Below are 9,280 nucleotides of genomic sequence, written 5' to 3'. Positions count from 1 at the left end.
TCTCTCTCTCTCTCTCTCTCTCTCTCTCTCTCTCTCTCTCTCTCTCTCCCTCTCTCTCTCTCTTAATTTAACTGAATGCTCTGTCAGTCAACTTAGATCTCCCTCTATTCCCTTCTTTTCTACCTTTTGGTATAGAGCAATCAGCCGAAAGCTGTTCGTTTTCTGTGCATTTTCACCCTCACTGTTTTTAGGTTTTTTAAATTTTACCTTGGGAATAGTTTCACAGTGTTGACAACTAGTTACCTTATCTTCTTTTTCCTCCCCTTAGTTGTTTTAGGTTTCACTTCTTATTACTACCAACAGAATGAACTTCTCTTAATTAAATTATTATTAGAGAAGACATTTAGAAATGAAACAGAATACGGACACAAAATTGTGAAGGCACCGCCTCTCTGTTGGGGCACTGCCAGCTGGAGATTTAGGGATTAACTGTTCTGAATGCTGGCATTATTGAGGAAAAAGTAAAAATCATAAGTTTCCTTGTTACTCAGTGAACTTCTGCTCATATTAAGTTAGAACCAAGGCAAAGAAGAAAAGTGAAATAATAAATGTGAACAAAAATCAGTGATTAAAACAACAACAAAAAAATCTCTCCATGGCCATCATAACTTAGGACACATGTGCATTCGTAGGCCTGCATCCCAGCGCGAGTACCCAGAAGCTGAGCTGGAGAGAATGCCAGCTTAAGACCCTCTGGCATACATAGTAAGACTCTTGTCTCAGAAAAGCAAGGGCTAGGGTTCTAGCTCAGTAGAAGGACACTTGCTTATCATGCTTAAGGTCCTGATTTCAAGGCTGAGGACCCAGCACTTCATGAAGAGAAGAATGAGGAATGGAGGGGAGGGGAGGGGAGGGGAGGGGTGGGGAGAGTGGGGGAGAGTGGGGGAGAGTGGAGGAGAGTGGAGGAGAGTGGAGGAAAGGAGGTCACTTTACTTCCTTAGCTGTAGGTGTCTTGGTCTCCCTTATATAAGAACCTTAATCACTAAGCCAATGCCACTCACCAGAGGCATTGACTTTTAATCACTAGATAGCTTCCTACAATCCCTGTACTCTTTTAGACCTTGAAAATCAAATGAATCAATACAACTGGCAGGAAATTGTAGATATCAGCTCTGCTACTGTACTTGAAATAAGAGCCAAGAGTGTGGCTGATCACAATCTATGTGTCCTTTAAAACTAAACAGGGGTTTCCTACACTCATGACTCCAAGCTCCAGGCCACCTGCCTATTCTTCATTGGAGTCAGAGCTACAGAGGACAGAACCCCTTGCTACCGTCTTTCCTGAGACTGCCGAATCCAAAAATGGCCTTTTGCCTTCTGGTTGAAGACGATCCACTCAATCTCAGGGACACGGAGGCAATGGAAGCTTCGCTACCCTGCTTGCCCACTGTCTGCATGCACCTAACCCTGGCTATGGATAGTGTGAGCAAGAGGAATTTGTGAAATGCTCCCAAGCCTTTGCTCAGGGGTGAAAAGTTTTCCTTAAGAAATTTGAAATCCTGAGCAGGAAGTCAGGCAAGACAGGGACAGGGGATTTAATTTATTCCTCTCGGAAATCCTGGAACCACTCATCCGATGTATGTAATTAAATGTGGCTCTTTTTTATTAATACTACAGGATATTGTCAAAGAGAAATACAAGTGCTTTCTGGAACCTGGCCATCATTGCCCAACTCCCCCCCATAGTCCAGTTATGATCATCCAAATATGAGAAATAAGGAGTGAGCAAAAATGAACAAAAACATGGGAGAAAAAAATAAAAAACAACATTCAGGAATTAAACATTTTACTGTCAACATTAAAACCTGACTAGGTGATGAAAGCAAATTAAGATGAAACTGGCCAGCCTAGGCATTCCTAAGAACAATCAGAGACTGAAAGACATGAAGGAGAGAGAATCACAACAGCTCAGGAGGAGATGTCGCAGGCAGGAGGACGGTTTTCAGAGACTGCCTTCATCCATAAGTTCCTCCTGGATAGCCTTAAATTTAAACAAAGACTTGATGCACTGGGCAACAGATGCTAAGAACACCTGCTGTGTGAGTACCGGGCTCCTCCCACTAGAGACAGACTTTATTTTAAGAAATGTGCCTTTCTCTTTCCCCAGTAAGGAAGAGAATTTAGAAAGGAGGAGGTAAATTGAAGGAGAAAGTGTGATCCACCATAAGTTTAATCTTTAAATCACCATGTATATTGGCAATGAAAACCCTTACAGAGACCTATGGACTAGAAGCAAAATCTGTATTGCTCGTGTGTCCTTTAGTGCATGAATTCCGAGCCCATTAAAAAAATTTAAATTGTTTTCTTTAAACAGAAAGAAATTTAAGCAGATTCAGAATCAAAAGCAATCACAGATTTGAGTTTGGGCCACTCAACTAGAAATCACTATGCCTTAGGTGGCAGAATAGGAACAGACCTGAATGAAAGATGTAATATTAATGTAATTTTTACAAGGTTATACAATTTCAGTAATATTTTGACAAGCTGAATAAAGAAAACGTGAACTTGACTAAGAAAAAATAGGAACACTTGAAATCTTTTTTCTCAGTTTAGTTCATCTCTTATTTTAAGCTAAAATATAGTTATATCACTTTGTCCCTCCTGTCCTTCTTCCAGCCCCTCCCTTCTCCCTCTTAAATTCATAACCTTTTAATCTTCAATTAACATTGTTTTATATATATATGTATATGTGTATATATATATCCATATATATATATATGGATAAATATCTCAATACAACCTGCTGAGTCTGGTTAGTGTTGTATGTGAGTGTGTGAGTGCGTATGTGTGTTTCTGCTGATGTATCTTTTAAATGAAAAGGAAATCTCACTTTTTAATCTTTCACGTTCAAACGTATTCCAGTAAGCAATAAATCAACTGGCTATTTGTCCTTTTAATGCTTTGCTGACTTATCAAAGCTATACCCTTGTTAGCTTTTATGAGGCTTATCATCTGAAGGCAGCCTCCACAGTTAGAAGCTCATAAATTGTTAGTTGCTTGTCTGAATGTGTAGCAGCTGACGGGGGAGCATTCACGGATCCCTTCTCCCTCCTCACCCAGCCAGGTGAGTATCCTGTGTCCCCTGGAGCCACCCTGTAGCTTGGAAACCATTCTGTTGATGTGCTCAGTGCAAGGCATCTGGAAAGGATCTTCCAACGTGGCTTGGGAGAAGCGCAGCAAGCATCTGCTTATGCCAGTCACATGCAGAAGTCACCAAGCCTACCTTCCTGTGTGCTCTGAAGACAGGTGTAGATATTGATATTTGTTTTCTACTTATATCAAGACATTTCAAATACACTGTCAGATCTCACATATCTGGGATTCAGGACCCATCAATTTTGGAAGTTCAAACATTTGCTAAAAATTAAATGTTTTATACTGGGTTCTTTTTCTAAATCTGTTTTAAAATTATGTAGTAAAGGACCGGTAGAGGTGCTTCATAGTTCCTGACAAAGGAAAAGTTTTCATATACCTCAAAATTGTTTTGTAGCTCAATGTGGATATGAGGATATGTATGACAATAGAGGACAGAGGGATAATAGCTAATTTAGATATAGATGATAATTTTTGGGAAAAGGCAGATATAAAATGTTGACTTTGTGTAGAATAAATATTGCCCTCAAATTTCTTTCCAGGTCTAAAACCTGATATGTCTGATTATCTCAGAATTGATCAGTCTCCTGGAACCCAAAATTGTCTAATAAATTCATGTTAGTTCATCCATGGCCATTTTAAAGTATAGCTGGAAAAAAATTTTCCCTGGCCGAGATATAATGCTGTCATTCACACCTTTGACTGGCAGAAGGACTCAAACTGAACTCTTAGAAGTCGCTATCACTATAACAAAGCACAACACATGGAGCTCAAGTGGGCAAGCTAGCAACAAAAGCAGAAACGTACAGGTGACACGATGTTAGTGTGATGACCACAGAGTCGGTCCAGATGTCTGAAAGTAAGAAAGCCAATGCTGCTGGTCCACTTAGAGGCTTGGAGAGTGAATCCACCTCTGGCCAATCCAAAGCGCAATGCGTGTACTTAGATGCTGATTACTGGTCTACCCCATCAAATATGGAAATCTTCTCTTCACTTTCCTGAGTGACTGCAGGCTTGCATTTCCCCTCATCTTCATTTGGGCATATGGTCCCCGCACCATCAAAGGGAAGAAAGGAGGGGAGGAAAAGATGAGAAAAGAAAAGAGCAGAAGGGCAGAGGAGAGGAGAGAGATTGTGGGGTAAGGGAGGAAGGAAGAAGATGAGGAGGAAGAGAAACCAGCGTGTGAATAAGAACAAAGTGTTATGCAGGCAGCATCTCGGCAGCAGCGTGTAATTTGTCACTTCCTGTGCTATGTTATCCTGAAAACAGTTTGGGATGGTTACAATAAGCAAAGCCCATGCCAGCCTCTGAGGGAACAGATGTGTGAGAAAGGAAGAAAGGTTGTTGGGCTAAGCCACTCAGATATTTAAGTGTTTGTTACTGGCACAAACCCCAGCCTGTGCTTCCTGTTGTGAGATACAACCCAGAATTAAACATCGCTGATTCTGAACTGAGGCAGCACCCTCTGAGAGTCAGGATGCTCTTGCAACTCATCAGAGGCTGGAGGTTGACTCAGTGCCGTAGAGTTAGAGCAAAGAGAACTAGGAAGCGAGGGCACCGTGAGACACTTATAAAAGAATGATGGACAGTTGCTGCATCTACGGATCTCTCTGTACAGCAAATCTTATTGTCAAACACCACAGCACATTCACTCAAGCACTCGGTGTTTAGGATGTAGCATCTGTATACACTAAGATCCCAAGTAAATTGTACTTATTTCTCTTTTTCCATTCACAATCAGTTTTTTCCAAATGAGTGGGTTTTTTTTTTCTGTTTTAATTACAAACCATCTTCATCATCTACTTTGAAGCTAAAGAAAAAAATTCCTGTATTCCTTGACCAGTACTTTTTGTTGTTACAGATGACAGAGTGGACTCCATCATAGTGTACAATGGCAGTTGTGGTGGTGTTATCCAGTAGTCTCAGAGAAATGACCTGGCCTCTGGATCTTCATCTGTAGCACAAACTCCAAATGAAAAAACAGCCATTTGCTTATTGCTTGGGAATTACTGCTACTAAACACCTGCTCAGACTTCAGTGGGCAGCACATAAAGCTGGGACCATGCACGTGCAGTAGAGTTACTTCTGTATGGTATTGTCAGAGATGAACATACAGACAAAATCTTCATAAAAGAATGGAGAGAGCCTCTGGTGTTTCTTACCTAATGCTGAACTTTTATCGAAGAATTTTTCTTTCCAACTTGCTATTTCAAATAAATGTTAGCCGTACAGTGTCTTCTCTTCCCCTTCAGGATATGCAAACCACAGAATTCCGATGACTCATCCCAAAATAGCTTATGATGTGCCAGAGGCGGAAGGGCACACTGTGGGGTTCTTTAAGACTTCCTGCCAAACTGAAAAATAAAATAATTGAGACACTGAGCATATGAAGTTATTTGGGACTAATTGCGAGGAATAATGAGAATCTAATCCTTTGTAGTTCTCAGCTTAGCAACAGCTTGCCTAACATGTCCAGTTGCATCCTGTTTGCTGTACATGTGACTCCTCAAAATAATAATAATCCAACACTGACAGTCAAATGCTTTCATCGTCGAAACGGCTACCATTTGTACATTTTTAGACTTTTTGGAAGAACTGTAACGAAAAGAAATTATGAAATACACATACTGTTGTGTATGTCTTTAAAATAAATAGCCAGGATCTAATGTATGGAGTTACAAATCTGCATAAACCATTGTACTGGCTAGTTTTTATATCATCTTGATAACAACTGGAGTCACTGGGAAGGAGGGAACCTTGGTTAAGAAAGTACTCCAACCACACTGACCTGTGTGCATTTTCCTGTTTGAGATTGGTGTAGGAGCTCACTGTGGGTGGTACAATCCCTGGGCAAAGGGTGTATGGGGTGGGGATGGGAGGGAATGGACCGATATTCTGGTACTCTAAGAGTAGAGTAAGCAAGCCAGTAAGCAGCACTCTACTATGGCCTCTGCATCAATCCCTTACTCCGATTCCCTGGGTTGTATATTACCAGTTGTAAATTGAATCAAACTCTTTCCTTGTTGCTTGTGGACATAGTGTTTCATCACAGCAATAGGAAACAGAAGGGCAGCGAGTCCATTCACAAAACAACTGTGCTGGCTTCCCAGGCCCCAGGGTCCTGACTTCCCATAAGCAACTTAAGGGTGGTAGTAATATTACCTAGGCCTAGGAACTTTAAAAGGATTGGATTAAAGGGGTCTGCAACAAAAGGCTGCTGTTCAAAAAATGAACCCTCTTGTGTAGTCTCACCGACGATACCTCTGGAGGCTAAAGCCATTGAGTAAGCCTGCAGTGGTCGCCTTCCTACAAGTGCAGCGCTGGAGCAGACTGCTGTATTGCTGTAGCTTTAAACACAGGCTCCAGAGTCAGTCAGAGCAAACTGCAGGGCCACTGTCCAATTTCTCATCTGCACAGCCACCAGAAAGTCACCTAGACTTTGAACCTCATTTTTTAACTGAAATAAAAGATAATAAGTAATAACAATGATTAATTAATAATAATAATGCCTTCTTAGAGAGTCCTGGCACCTTAAATGCAATAATCTGCTGTAAAGACAAGTCAGTAAATAGTTCTGCAATGCAATAAAACTGGAAGGTTCTGGTTTCAGCAAAAACAAATATTAAAGCAAAATACATGTCAACAATGCCAGGTTTTACAATCCTTATCCCTGAAAGCAGCCTAACTTAGAAAATAAACAACTGAAAAGTTTGTTTGATGTAGTTTACATGGGATCAAAATATTTGTGCAGATCTTTCCAGATCAAAATATAGGTCTTCTTGAAACAAATTTATTTGCCATGTTTCCTCTTTCTTATAGAGGAAGGATAGAAGCAAACAACTTAAAAATATCTCAAACAACCACTCTGTTCTCAAAAGCCACTTGGAGCTTGAAAAGACTGTCCACACTGAGGAAAACTGGGAGCAGGCAAGGTCATCCTTCCCAGGGAAGAGGACTCCAGCTGCCTGTTCAGTGTCAAATAAATGGTCAGCCCTGAAAGCATGCATACATGTAACAATCTGTGTACACTCAACAGGTTATATTTGTAAATATATATGTACATATGAATACATATATGCATACATCACAGTCAGTGGAAAAGGAGGCCATGGATTTGAATAAGAGCTTTGGGAGATATATGGGAGGGTTAGGACAGAGGAAAGAGAAAGGAGAAGAGATATAATTAAATGAAAATTTAAAAAACAAAAAAGACTCCAAATACCCAGATCCTTGGCATTTATCCATCTCCGCTTCAGGGTCTGCCTCCAGATCCCAGGCCATCTACAGTGAAGATGCCACACCTCTGCCATGTATAAAATGAGTATAATAATGCTACCTTACTATACACTAGATGGAAATAGTATGGTTTTGATCAATAAAATATAAGCTATCCTCATTTTAATTTTATTTTAAAATTTATAGCACTTTGACTAATTCATGCAAAATTCTGAAACAGGTATCTGAAAAGAAACAAAAATTCTTTCTTTCTTCCTTCTTCCTCCCTTCCTTCCTTTTCTTTCTTTCTTTCTTTCTTTCTTTCTTTCTTTCTTTCTTTCTTTCTTTCTTTCTTTCTTTCTCTTTCTCTCTCTCTCTCTCTCTCTTTCTCTGTCTCTCCCTTTCTTTCTTTCTCTCTCTCTCTCTTTCTCTGTCTCTCCCTTTCTTTCTTTCTTTCTTTCTTTCTTTCTTTCTTTCTTTCTTTCTTTCTTTCTTTCTTAATTTCTTTCATACCCAAAGATATAGAGAATGTCAAGAAGTAATGAATGCAAAACTTTCAAATCATTGAGAAACACTATGTTATCATGTCTTGACAAGAGTTTTTAAAATTTTTTTATTAGATATTTTCTTTATATACATTTCAAATGCTATCCCAAAAGTTCCCTATACCCTCCCTCCGCCCTGCTCCCCTACCCACCCACTCCCGCTTCTTGGCCCTGGCATTCCCCTGTACTGGGGCATATAAAGTTTGCAATACCACAGGGCCTCTCTTCCCAGTGATGGCCGACCAGGCCATCTTCTGCTACATATGCAACTAGAGACATGAGCTCCGGGGTACTGGTTAGTTCATATTGTTGTTCCACTTATAGGGTTGCAGACCCCATCAGTTCCTTGGGTGCTTTCTCTAGCTTCACAGGACTATATACTAAGTAAGTTCATGTGTTAAAAATAGAGCCAAATATTTCATTCAGTATTCATTCTATCCAATACTCAGTTGACATGACTCTGCTCCTATTCCCATCCAATTAATACTTAATTTGAAGATCACTGAACTGGTCTAGCCAAAGTCATCAATAGCTTCCTAGAGTTAGACGTCTGTGTCAGCCCCATCCTGCAGAGGCTGAAATGATAACAATAGTATGAAGGTGTTAACCTATGATGTTGTTCCTAGCACAGTATTAAAATTGGAAATAGATCTATCTGAAGACCCAGTTATACCACTCTTGGGCATATACCCAAAAGCATGTCCCATCATGCCACAAGGGCATGTGTTTCACTATGTTCATAGCAGCCTTATTCGTGATAACCAGAAGCTGGAAACAACCCACATGTCCCACAACAGAACAATAGGTACAGAAAATGTGGTTAATTTACACAAGGGAATACTACTCAGCTATTAAGAACAAAGACATTATGAGTTTTGCAGGCAAATGAATGGAACTAGAAAATATCATCCTGAGTGAGGTATCTCAGACCCAAAAGACATGCATGGTATGTACTCACTAATAAGTGGATATTAGTCAAAAAAAAAAGTACAGAATACCTAGGACACAATCAAGAGAACTCAAGAAAGTTAACAAGTCAAATGGCCCAAGTGAGGATGTTTCAATCCCACTTGGGAAGGAGAAGAAAACAGAAGGCAGAGGGAGGGAGGGAACTGGGCAGGAGTGGGGGCAGGGGAAAGGAGGAACATGGTCAGGTATTGATGCTGGGGACCAAGAGTGAAGCCCCAAGGGCCAGCAGAATGAAAGGAAACATAGTCTACCTCCAATAGAAAGTCAGGGGCATCGGGTGGAGAGATGGGGCTGCCATCTCACAGTCAGAAACTCTGACCCGGGGTTGTTCTTGTCTGGGAGAACTGCAGGGACAAAAAATGGAAAGGAAGGCCGGGCGTGGTGGCGCACGCCTTTAATCCCAGCACTCGGGAGGCAGAGGCAGGCGGATTTCTGAGTTCGAGGCCAGCCTGGTCTACA

Source organism: Mus caroli, chromosome 4, assembly GCF_900094665.2.
Source record: "Mus caroli chromosome 4, CAROLI_EIJ_v1.1, whole genome shotgun sequence".
Lineage (NCBI taxonomy): Eukaryota > Metazoa > Chordata > Mammalia > Rodentia > Muridae > Mus > Mus caroli.
The sequence above is the reverse complement of the archived record's forward strand: the minus strand, read 5'-3'. Positions refer to the sequence as shown.